Genomic DNA, 14,335 nt, shown 5'->3' with positions numbered 1-14,335 from the left:
TTACAGTACAGTAGGTAGACCTACTGCATTCACCATATAGATTACAGTAGAGTAGGCTAGACCTACTGCATTCACCATATAGATTACAGTACAGTAGGTAGACCTACTGCATTTACCATATAGATTACAGTAGAGTAGGTAGACCTACTGCATTCACCATATAGATTACAGTACAGTAGGTAGACCTACTGCATTCACCATATATATTACAGTACAGTAGGTATACCTACTGCATTCACCATATAGATTACAGTAGAGTAGGTAGACCTACTGCATTCCTCATATATATTACAGTAGAGTAGGTAGACCTACTGCATTCACCATATAGATTACAGTACAGTAGGTAGACCTACTGCATTCACCATATAGATTACAGTACAGTAGGTAGACCTACTGCATTCACCATATAGATTACAGTAGAGTAGGTAGACCTACTGCATTCACCATATAGATTACAGTACAGTAGGTTGACCTACTACATTCACCATATAGATTACAGTACAGTAGGTAGACCTACTGCATTCACCATATAGATTACAGTACAGTAGGTAGACCTACTGCATTCACCATATAGATTACAGTAGAGTAGGTAGACCTACTGCATTCACCATATAGATTACAGTACAGTGGGTAGACCTACTGCATTCACCATATAGATTACAGTACAGTAGGTAGACCTACTGCATTCACCATATAGATTACAGTACAGTAGGTAGACCTACTGCATTCACCATATAGATTACAGTACAGTAGGTAGACCTACTGCATTCACCATATAGATTACAGTACAGTGGGTAGACCTACTGCATTCACCATATAGATTACAGTACAATATGTAGACCTACTGCATTCACCATATAGATTACAGTACAGTAGGTAGACCTACTGCATTCACCATATAGATTACAGTACAGTAGGTAGACCTACTGCATTCACCATATAGATTACAGTACAGTAGGTAGACCTACTGCATTCACCATATAGATTACAGTACAGTAGGTAGACCTACTGCATTCACCATATAGATTACAGTAGAGTAGGTAGACCTACTGCATTCCTCATATAGATTACAGTAGAGTAGGTAGACCTACTGCATTCACCATATAGATTACAGTACAGTAGGTAGACCTACTGCATTCACCATATAGATTACAGTACAGTAGGTAGACCTACTGCATTCACCATATAGATTACAGTAGAGTAGGTAGACCTACTGCATTCACCATATAGATTACAGTACAGTAGGTTGACCTACTGCATTCACCATATAGATTACAGTACAGTAGGTAGACCTACTGCATTCACCATATAGATTACAGTAGAGTAGGTAGACCTACTGCATTCACTCATATAGATTACAGTAGAGTAGGTAGACCTACTGCATTCACCATATAGATTACAGTACAGTAGGTAGACCTACTGCATTCACCATATAGATTACAGTACAGTAGGAAGACCTACTGCATTCACCATATATATTACAGTAGAGTAGGTAGACCTACTGCATTCACCATATAGATTACAGTAGAGTAGGCTAGACCTACTGCATTCACCATATAGATTACAGTACAGTAGGGAGACCTACTGCATTCACCATATAGATTACAGTAGAGTAGGTAGACCTACTGCATTCACCATATAGATTACAGTAGAGTAGGTAGACCTACTGCATTCACAATATAGATTACAGTAGAGTAGGTAGACCTACTGCATTCACCATATAGATTACAGTACAGTGGATAGACCTACTGCATTCACCATATAGATTACAGTACAGTAGGTAGACATACTGCATTCACCATATAGATTACAGTACAGTAGGTAGACCTACTGCATTCACCATATAGATTACAGTACAGTAGGTAGACCTACTGCATTCACCATATAGATTACAGTAGAGTAGGTAGACCTACTGCATTCCTCATATAGATTACAGTAGAGTAGGTAGACCTACTGCATTCACCATATAGATTACAGTACAGTAGGTAGACCTACTGCATTCACCATATAGATTACAGTAGAGTAGGTAGACCCACTACATTCACCATATAGATTACAGTACAGTAGTTAGACCCACTGTATTCTCCATATATATTACAGTACAGTAAGTAATGGTACTGCATTCACCATATAGTTTACAGTAGAGTAGGTAGACCTACTGCATTCACCATATATATTACAGTACAGTAAGTAATGGTACTGCATTCACCATATATATTACAGTAGAGTAGGTAGGCCTACTGCATTCACCATATAGATTACAGTACAGTAGGTAGACCCACTGTATTCTCCATATAGATTACAGTACAGTAAGTAATGGTACTGCATTCACCATATAGATTACAGTATAGTAGGTAGGCCTACTGCATTCCTCATATAGATTACAGTAGAGTAGGTAGACCTACTGCATTCACCATATAGATTACAGTACAGTAGGTAGACCTACTGCATTCACCATATAGATTACAGTAGAGTAGGTAGACCCACTACATTCACCATATAGATTACAGTACAGTAGTTAGACCCACTGTATTCTCCATATATATTACAGTACAGTAAGTAATGGTACTGCATTCACCATATATATTACAGTAGAGTAGGTAGGCCTACTGCATTCACCATATAGATTACAGTACAGTAGGTAGACCCACTGTATTCTCCATATAGATTACAGTACAGTAAGTAATGGTACTGCATTCACCATATAGATTACAGTATAGTAGGTAGGCCTACTGCATTCCTCATATAGATTACAGTAGAGTAGGTAGACCTACTGCATTCACCATATAGATTACAGTACAGTAGGTAGACCTACTGCATTCACCATATAGATTAAAGTACAATAGGTAGACCTACTGCATTCACCATATAGATTACAGTAGAGTAGGTAGACCTACTGCATTCCTCATATAGATTACAGTAGAGTAGGTAGACCTACTGCATTCACCATATAGATTACAGTACAGTAGGTGGACCTACTGCATTCACCATATAGATTACAGTAGAGTAGGTAGACCTACTGCATTCCTCATATAGATTACAGTGGAGTAGGTAGACCTACTGCATTCACCATATAGATTACAGTACAGTAGGTAGACCTACTGCATTCACCATATAGATTACAGTACAGTAGGTAGACCTACTGCATTCACCATATAGATTACAGTAGAGTAGGTAGACCTACTGCATTCCTCATATAGATTACAGTAGAGTAGGTAGACCTACTGCAGTCACCATATAGATTACAGTACAGTAGGTAGACCTACTGTATTCACCATATAGATTACAGTACAGTAGGTAGACCTACTGCATTCACCATATAGATTACAGTAGAGTAGGTAGACCTACTGCATTCCTCATATAGATTACAGTAGAGTAGGTAGACCTACTGCATTCACCATATAGATTACAGTACAGTAGGAAGACCTACTGCATTCACCATATAGATTACAGTACAGTAGGAAGACCTACTGCATTCACCATATAGATTACAGTAGAGTAGGTAGACCTACTGCATTCACCATATAGATTACAGTAGAGTAGGCTAGACCTACTGCATGCACCATAAAGATTACAGTAGAGTAGGTAAACCTACTGCATTCACCATATAGATTACAGTACAGTAGGTAGACCTACTGCATTCACCATATAGATTACAGTAGAGTAGGTAGACCTACTGCATTCACCATATAGATTACAGTAGAGTAGGTAGACCTACTGCATTCACCATACAGATTACAGTACAGTAGGAAGACCTACTGCATTCACCATATAGATTACAGTAGAGTAGGTAGACCTACTGCATTCACCATATAGATTACAGTAGAGTAGGCTAGACCTACTGCATTCACCATATAGATTACAGTAGAGTAGGTAAACCTACTGCATTCACCATATAGATTACAGTACAGTAGGTAGACCTACTGCATTCACCATATAGATTACAGTAGAGTAGGTAGACCTACTGCATTCACCATATAGATTACAGTAGAGTAGGTAGACCTACTGCATTCACCATATAGATTACAGTACAGTAGGTAGACCTACTGCATTCACCATATAGATTACAGTACAGTAGGTAGACCTACTGCATTCACCATATAGATTACATTAGAGTAGGTAGACCTACTGCACTCACCATATAGATTACAGTACAGTAGGTAGACCTACTGCATTCACCATATAGATTACAGTAGAGTAGGTAGACCTACTGCATTCACCATATAGATTACAGTACAGTAGGTAGACCTCCTGCATTCACCATATAGATTACAGTACAGTAAGTAATGGTACTGCATTCACCATATAGATTACAGTAGAGTAGGTAGACCTACTGCATTCACCATATAGATTACAGTAGAGTAGGTAGACCTACTGCATTCACAATATAGATTACAGTAGAGTAGGTAGACCTACTGCATTCACCATATAGATTACAGTACAGTGGATAGACCTACTGCATTCACCATATAGATTACAGTACAGTAGGTAGACATACTGCATTCACCATATAGATTACAGTACAGTAGGTAGACCTACTGCATTCACCATATAGATTACAGTACAGTAGGTAGACCTACTGCATTCACCATATAGATTACAGTAGAGTAGGTAGACCTACTGCATTCCTCATATAGATTACAGTAGAGTAGGTAGACCTACTGCATTCACCATATAGATTACAGTACAGTAGGTAGACCTACTGCATTCACCATATAGATTACAGTAGAGTAGGTAGACCCACTACATTCACCATATAGATTACAGTACAGTAGTTAGACCCACTGTATTCTCCATATATATTACAGTACAGTAAGTAATGGTACTGTATTCACCATATAGTTTACAGTAGAGTAGGTAGACCTACTGCATTCACCATATATATTACAGTACAGTAAGTAATGGTACTGCATTCACCATATATATTACAGTAGAGTAGGTAAGCCTACTGCATTCACCATATAGATTACAGTACAGTAGGTAGACCCACTGTATTCTCCATATAGATTACAGTACAGTAAGTAATGGTACTGCATTCACCATATAGATTACAGTATAGTAGGTAGGCCTACTGCATTCCTCATATAGATTACAGTAGAGTAGGTAGACCTACTGCATTCACCATATAGATTACAGTACAGTAGGTAGACCTACTGCATTCACCATATAGATTACAGTAGAGTAGGTAGACCCACTACATTCACCATATAGATTACAGTACAGTAGTTAGACCCACTGTATTCTCCATATATATTACAGTACAGTAAGTAATGGTACTGCATTCACCATATATATTACAGTAGAGTAGGTAGGCCTACTGCATTCACCATATAGATTACAGTACAGTAGGTAGACCCACTGTATTCTCCATATAGATTACAGTACAGTAAGTAATGGTACTGCATTCACCATATAGATTACATTATAGTAGGTAGGCCTACTGCATTCCTCATATAGATTACAGTAGAGTAGGTAGACCTACTGCATTCACCATATAGATTACAGTACAGTAGGTAGACCCACTGTATTCTCCATATAGATTACAGTACAGTAAGTAATGGTACTGCATTCACCATATAGATTACATTATAGTAGGTAGGCCTACTGCATTCCTCATATAGATTACAGTAGAGTAGGTAGACCTACTGCATTCACCATATAGATTACAGTACAGTAGGTAGACCTACTGCATTCACCATATAGATTACAGTAGAGTAGGTAGACCTACTGCATTCCTCATATAGATTACAGTAGAGTAGGTAGACCTACTGCATTCACCATATAGATTACAGTACAGTAGGTGGACCTACTGCATTCACCATATATATTACAGTAGAGTAGGTAGACCTACTGCATTCCTCATATAGATTACAGTGGAGTAGGTAGACCTACTGCATTCACCATATAGATTACAGTACAGTAGGTAGACCTACTGCATTCACCATATAGATTACAGTACAGTAGGTAGACCTACTGCATTCACCATATAGATTACAGTAGAGTAGGTAGACCTACTGCATTCCTCATATAGATTACAGTAGAGTAGGTAGACCTACTGCAGTCACCATATAGATTACAGTACAGTAGGTAGACCTACTGTATTCACCATATAGATTACAGTACAGTAGGTAGACCTACTGCATTCACCATATAGATTACAGTAGAGTAGGTAGACCTACTGCATTCCTCATATAGATTACAGTAGTAGGTAGACCTACTGCATTCACCATATAGATTACAGTACAGTAGGAAGACCTACTGCATTCACCATATAGATTACAGTACAGTAGGAAGACCTACTGCATTCACCATATAGATTACAGTAGAGTAGGTAGACCTACTGCATTCACCATATAGATTACAGTAGAGTAGGCTAGACCTACTGCATGCACCATAAAGATTACAGTAGAGTAGGTAAACCTACTGCATTCACCATATAGATTACAGTACAGTAGGTAGACCTACTGCATTCACCATATAGATTACAGTAGAGTAGGTAGACCTACTGCATTCACCATATAGATTACAGTAGAGTAGGTAGACCTACTGCATTCACCATACAGATTACAGTACAGTAGGAAGACCTACTGCATTCACCATATAGATTACAGTAGAGTAGGTAGACCTACTGCATTCACCATATAGATTACAGTAGAGTAGGCTAGACCTACTGCATTCACCATATAGATTACAGTAGAGTAGGTAAACCTACTGCATTCACCATATAGATTACAGTACAGTAGGTAGACCTACTGCATTCACCATATAGATTACAGTAGAGTAGGTAGACCTACTGCATTCACCATATAGATTACAGTAGAGTAGGTAGACCTACTGCATTCACCATATATATTACAGTACAGTGGGTAGACCTACTGCATTCACCATATAGATTACAGTACAGTAGGTAGACCTACTGCATTCACCATATAGATTACATTAGAGTAGGTAGACCTACTGCACTCACCATATAGATTACAGTACAGTAGGTAGACCTACTGCATTCACCATATAGATTACAGTAGAGTAGGTAGACCTACTGCATTCACCATATAGATTACAGTACAGTAGGTAGACCTCCTGCATTCACCATATAGATTACAGTACAGTAAGTAATGGTACTGCATTCACCATATAGATTACAGTAGAGTAGGTAGGCCTACTGCATTCACCATATAGATTACAGTAGAGTAGGTAGGCCTACTGCATTCACCATACACATTACACAGTAGGCATATGCAACTCCGATTCTCAGGTTTTTTTCTGGAATTCCTTGTAGTCAGGACTCAACGGTTTAGTTCTCACATTGGATTCACGTTAGCTGATAACCCAATTGTGTGGAGTACAAAGTACAGTCCCAGCCCAGGGACCTCCTCTTCTTCCTCAGACTGTGAAGTGAATTGGCTATTAAAGGATAGAATAATTGTCCCTCTCTAAGGAAATAAAGTAGGCTTTTACTCTGATGAGAAGCTTTAATCTTCACTCACTACATCACAGGTCCAGCCACCAGACTATCTTTCCTTTCTCTCTCTCTCTCTCTCTCTCTCTCTCTCTCTCTCTCTCTCTCTCTATTCAAGTGGATTTATTGGCATTGAAGGTGTTGCCAGAGCAAATGTAACAGTGTTCTTCTGTTCCTCTTCTTGCCCTAACCGAGGCTTGAACCACCCTCTGAACACATCGACAACAGTCACCCTTAGAAGCATTGTTATTATTGCACCACAAAAGCCGTGACACATGCAGAGAAATGGAAACAACTACTTCAAGGTCTGAGAGAGGGTGACGTCACCAATTGAAATGCCACTAGCGCCACTAACTCGCCAGCCATTTCACATAGTTTACGCAAACATATAGACACATCAAATCAATGATGACGCAGATAGATAATAAAATGATAGTATTCAATGAGTAATAACTATTGACAGGACAATACAGTCGTGGCCAAAAGTTTGGAGACAACATATTCTGCAGCTAATTTGGCACAAAGGGGTTTTTCCCAAATATTAAATATTAGATTTTCTTATTTTTTGCCTCTTTCTTTCTATCTCTCTCTAACTATATATCTCTCCATATATACTGTATATATATATACATATATATATATATATATATATATATATATATATATCTCTTTTTATTTTTTTTATTTTTTTCTGTCTGTTGTCTGATGGCTGCCTGGCATTGATACACTGTCTGATTCATGGCCTGGCCCCCTGTCCAAGTCTCTATCTGTGTCCCTAATGGCCCCTTATTCCCTATATAGTGCACTACTTTTGACCAGGCTCTGGTATTGGGAATAGGGTGGCATTTGGGACACAGAGTGTCTCTGCTGATGGCTGGCATTGATACACTGTGTGATGGTCAGATAGGCATCAGAGGGGCAGTTTAAAAAACCAAACTAATCAGCCGGCTGTCTGAATGCAAACCAAGATGGCCCAAACGTCAATGATCTTTTACTCGAACCCCCCCCCCCCCCCAACAGATGTATTTACTGAGAGTGAGAACTGTGTCTGTCCTTCCCCCAACACAGACCACCAGAGGAAGATGAGTTGTGACGGCTGTGTAATTATCTGCAGGGTATCAAGAAACATCTCTTAAAATACAAAAGTGTGTCCCAAATGAGCCCCGTGGGCCCTGGTCGAAAGAAGTGCACTATATAGGGAATAGGGGTCCAATTGGGACAGACCCAGACACATGTTTACCATATAGATGAAATCATACTTAGAATGCTGTGTGTTCCACCTTGACAATTTAGAGGGTTCTAGAACTCAAAGGTGAAAATAACACTAGCATCAATCCCCTGAAGTGTTGTTGAGTATGTGTTCTGGATGGTGAACAGATGGTTAGCATGGTCCTGAAGTCATATCAAGTGTATCTAGTGCAACTCAATTTAGTAACCATACCTTTTAGAGTTGCTGATGTGTGATTGACCCTAAGCAGGTGGTTGACTTGTTGTCCTTATGTCCTGTATGTCTAGCTGGTTGATATATTGTAATGATGTGAGATTTATTGTTGTGTGTCTATAGGCTGTTGATGTTGTTCTTGAGGTAATGATTGTGTGTATATTCTTGTGTTTAGGTGGAGTCCAACACCAAGCTGTTCCCTGCTGTGTTTGTGCGTCCCACCAGCACCAACCTCTTCCAGTTTGAGTTTGTCAAGATCAAGGTTGGTGTCCCCCAGTCTACTACTATATCCAGTCTGCTACTATATCCAGTTTGCTACTATATCCAGTTTGCTACTATATCCAGTTTGCTACTATATCCAGTCTACTACTGTAACCTGTCTGCTACTGTAACCTGTCTGCTACTATATCCAGTCTACTACTGTAACCTGTCTGCTACTGTAACCTGTCTGCTACTATATCCAGTCTACTACTGTAACCTGTCTGCTACTGTAACCTGTCTGCTACTGTAACCTGTCTGCTACTATATCCAGTCTACTACTGTAACCTGTATGCTACTGTAACCTGTCTGCTACTATATCCAGTCTACTACTGTAACCTGTCTGCTACTGTAACCTGTCTGCTACTGTAACCTGTCTGCTACTATATCCAGTTTGCTACTATATCCAGTCTACTACTGTAACCTGTCTGCTACTGTAACCTGTCTACTACTGTAACCTGTCTGCTACTATAGCCAGTCTGCAACTTTAGCCAGTCCGCTACGATAGCAAGTCTGCTACTATAACCAGTCTACTACTATAGGCAGTCTACTACTCTAACCAGTCTACCTCTATAGCCAGTCTGCTACTATAGCCAGTCTGCAACTATAGCAAGTCTACTACTATAGCAAGTCTACTACTATAGCAAGTCTACTACTATAACGAGTCTACTACTATAGCCAGTCTGCATCTATAGCCAGTCTGCAAATATAGCCAGTCTGCAACTACAGCCAGTCTGCAACTATAGCCAGTCTACTACTATAACCAGTCTACCTCTATTTCCAGTCTACTAGTATAACCAGTCTGCTACTATATCCAATCTACTACTATAACCAGTCTGCTACTATAACCAGTCTACTACTATAACCAGTCTACTACTATAACCAGTCTACTACTATTGCCAGTCTGCAACTATAACCAGTCTGCAACTATAACCAGTCTGCTACTATAACCAGTCTACTACTATAGCCAGTCTGCTACTATAACCAGTCTGCAAATATAGCCAGTCTGCAACTATAGCCAGTCTGCAACTATAGCCAGTCTACTACTATATCCAGTCTACTACTATAACCAGTCTACTACTATATCCAGTCTACTACTATAACCAGTCTACTACTATATCCAGTCTAATACTATAGCCAGTCTGTTACTATAACCAGTGTACTACTATAGCCAGTCTACTACTATAGCCAGTCTACTACTATAGCCAGTCTGCTACTATATCCAGTTTGCTACTATAACCAGTCTACTACTATAGCCAGTCTGCTACTATAGCCAGTCTGCTACTATAGCCAGTCTACTACTATAGCCAGTCTACTACTATATCCAGTTTGCTACTATAACCAGTCTACTACTATAGCCAGTCTGCTACTATAGCCAGTCTACTACTATAGCCAGTCTACTGTACTACTATATCCAGTCTCCTACTATAGCCAGTCTGGTACTATAGCAAGTCTACTACTATAGCCAGTCTGGTACTATAGCAAGTCTACTACTATAGCCAGTCTGGTACTATAGCAAGTCTACTACTATAGCCCGTTTGCTACTATAGCCAGTCTGTAACTATAGCCAGTCTACTAATATAGCCAGTCTGCTGTTATAGCCAGTCAACTACTATAGCCAGTCTACAAATATAGCCAGTCTACTACTATATCCAGTCTGCTGTTATAGCCAGTCTGCTGTTGTAGCCAGTCTACAAATATAGCCAGTCTACTACTATAGCCAGTCTGCAACTTTAGCCAGTCTGCTACTGTAGCCAGTCTACTACTATAGTCAGACTATAGTCAGTCTACTACTATAGCCAGTCTGCTACTGTAGCCAGTCTGCTACTTCCAAAGGAATTGAGACATTTCAAATGTCATATTATGTCTATATATACAGTATTGTAATGATGCTCTCTCTCTCTCTCTCTCTCTCTCTCTCTCTCTGTTTCTGTCTCTGTCTCTGTCTCTCTCTCTCTCTCTCTCTCTCTCTCTCTCTCTCTCTCTCTCTCTCTCTCTCGCTCTCTCTCTCTGTCCCCAGGACGCCATGCCCCTGTCGTCAGCCATCTTTAAGAGTGAACAGCGTAACCCTGTGCCCCAGTGTCCTCCACGTCTGGACATTCAGACCATCGTAGCGGTGCTGTGGAGCCGTATGCCAAACACTTTCCTCACCGTGGAGACCGCCAGGGTCTCAGAGAGACACGGCTGGGTGGTGCAGTGTCTGGAGCCACTGCAGATGATGGCTGTTCATATACCTGAGGAAAACAGGTGGTTTATTTCTTTCGGAGATCAACACCCAACCTCTACTCCTAGACACTTGATGAATGTAGCAATATCTTGTTCATTTATCCCTCTGGTGGGCTAGGTGGAGTTTCCACTTTATCTCCTAAATCCATGTATTACTCTCTGTCTCGCTCTCTCACTTTTTCTCTCTCTCTTTGCTATCTTCTCTCTCTCTCTGTCTCTCTCTTTCTCTCTCACTGTCTCTCTCTCTCTCTCTCTCTTTGCTATCTTCTCTCTGTCTCGACTCTCTCACTTTCTCTCTCTCTCTCTCTTTGCTATCTTCTCTCTCTCTCTGTCTCTCTCTCTCTCTGTCTCTCCCTCAACCCCCTCCCCTCTCCATCCCTTCCGGTCCCCTCAGGTGTCTGGACATCCTGGAGCTATCGGAGAATGAGGGTCTGAGGAAGTTCCACTACCACACCCTGATGCTCTACTGTGCCCTCTGCGCATTGGGCAACACCCGTGTGGCACACGCCCTCTGCTCCCACCTCGACCAATCACAGCTGCTCTACACCATTGACAACCAATACCTGTCCGGCATGCTGAGAGAGGGATTCTATAATGTTCTTATGAGGTGGGTGTGGAGTTCATTGGTTGGTAGGGTAGCCTAGTGGTTAGAGCGTTGGACTAGTAACCGGAAGGTTGCAAGGTACAAAATCTGTCGTTCTGCCCCTGAACAGGCAGTTAACCCACTGTTCCTAGGCCATCATTGAAAATAAGAATTTGTTCTTAACTGACTTGCCTAGTAAAATAAAGGTAAACATTTTTTTTTTTAAAATGATGATGGGTCTTTATAATGAACAGAATGTTAACCCACTCTTTTATAGAAATCTGTTATTATGCTGATAATTGATTGGTTAAATGACTGACTGCTTAATTGATTGATTGGTTGGTTGATATATTGATTTATTGATTGATCTATGTACCTACCATCAGCATCCACCTGGAGACAGCGAAAGAGGCTCGTCTGATGATGAACAACGAGTTTATTATCCCTGTGACTGATGAGACGCGCTCCATCAAGCTGTTCCCTGACGAGTCCAAGAGACACTCTCTACCCGGTGTAGGCCTCAGCACCTCGCTGAAACCACGCCTCAACTTCTCCCCTCTCTCCTTCATCACCACCAAGAAACAGCAGCACCTCCACAGGTCAGAGGTTAATCACAGACTTCGGCTCACATACTATTTGAAATCATTTCAAATACTTAATCTTCGGCTTGATTGAGCTTGCCTGGCTTACTGGACCAATAGAATAGTGGCAAAACTGTAAACCCCGCCCATCTGACGCTCTAGACAGACTTGAGCAAAACGCTCAAAGTATTTGAAAGATTCCGAACCCTATTTCTGTTACAGGTTTTGTTTTTTACTACTTTGACTTACATTTTTATAGTGTTATACTTCTAATGCTTCGGTTACGACAAATTAGCTATCAATAAAATACGTTATTATAATGATTCCTCCAGTCCCCAGATCCCCCTGGGCATCCTGAAGGAGAAGGCCATCAGTATGCTGACTGAGGCGGTGCAGGGAGGAGGCAGTCACATCAGAGACCCAGTAGGGGGCAGTGTGGAGTACCAGTTTGTCCCCATCCTCAAGCTGATCGGGACCTTGCTGATCATGGGGGTACTCTCCAGAGAGGAGGTGAGGTTTAGATCAGTTGGTATGGTGTGTGAGTGTGGCGCTATAGCAACACCAGGGTCGTATTCACTATGACCGAAACGGAAGCAAACGGATTGGAACAGTTCTGTTCAGTGTGCACTAATGAATACAACCCAGAGTGACGTGTACAAAACATGGATGTAATGCCTGTTGGATAAATATAGTGTCTGTTAAATGGTGTATACAGATGTATAAATATAGTATATGTTGAATGGTGTATATACAGATGGATAAATATAGTGTCTGTTAAATGGTATATACAGATTTATAAATATAGCATATGTTGAATGGTGTATATACAAATGGTTAAATATAGTGTCTGTTAAATGGTATATATACAGATGGATAAATATAGTGTCTGTTAAATGGTATATACAGATGGATAAATATAGTGTCTGTTAAATGGTATATACAGATGGATAAATATAGTGTCTGTTAAATGGTATATACAGATGGATAAATATAGTGTCTGTTAAATGGTATATATACAGATGGATAAATATAGTGTCTGTTAAATGGTATATATACAGATGGACAAATATAGTGTCTGTTAAATGGTATATACAGATGGATAAATATAGTGTATGTTAAATGGTATATATACAGATGGATAAATATAGTGTCTGTTAAATGGTATATATACAGATGGATAAATATATTGTCTGTTAAATGGTATATATACAGATGGATAAATATAGTGTCTGTTAAATGGTATATACAGATGGATAAATATAGTGTCTGTTAAATGGTATATACAGATGGATAAATATAGTGTCTGTTAAATGGTATATACAGATGGATAAATATAGTGTCTGTTAAATGGTATATACAGATGGATAAATATAGTGTATGTTAAATGGTATATACAGATGTATAAATATAGTTTATGTTAAATGGTGTATATACAGATGGATAAATATAGTGTCTGTTAAATGGTATATACAGATGGATAAATATAGTGTCTGTTAAATGGTATATACAGATGGATAAATATAGTGTCTGTTAAATTGCATATACAGGTAACTGCCAAAATAAAGGAAACACAAATATAAAGTATGTTAATAGTGCATTGGGGCACCACGAGCCAAAACAGATTTAATGCACCTTGGTATATCTTCTACAAAAGTCTAGAACTCTATTGGAGGGATGTGGCACCATTCTTCCACAAACAAAATTAGATAATTTGGTGTTTTGTTGATGGTGATGGAAAGCGGTGTCTCTGTTTCCGCTCCAGAACCTCTTAGAAGTGTTCAGTTGGG

General features: G+C 39.8%; 1 pseudogene; it reads left to right on the top strand.

Annotated features, from left to right (window-relative positions):
- Positions 1-14,335, top strand: part of LOC115140370 (ryanodine receptor 3-like) — a 310,457-nt pseudogene that overhangs the window by 160,759 nt on the left and 135,363 nt on the right.

This window comes from Oncorhynchus nerka, linkage group LG13, assembly GCF_034236695.1.
Source record: "Oncorhynchus nerka isolate Pitt River linkage group LG13, Oner_Uvic_2.0, whole genome shotgun sequence".
NCBI classification, from domain to species: Eukaryota; Metazoa; Chordata; class Actinopteri; order Salmoniformes; family Salmonidae; genus Oncorhynchus; species Oncorhynchus nerka.
This window is presented reverse-complemented; position numbering and strand designations above follow the sequence as displayed.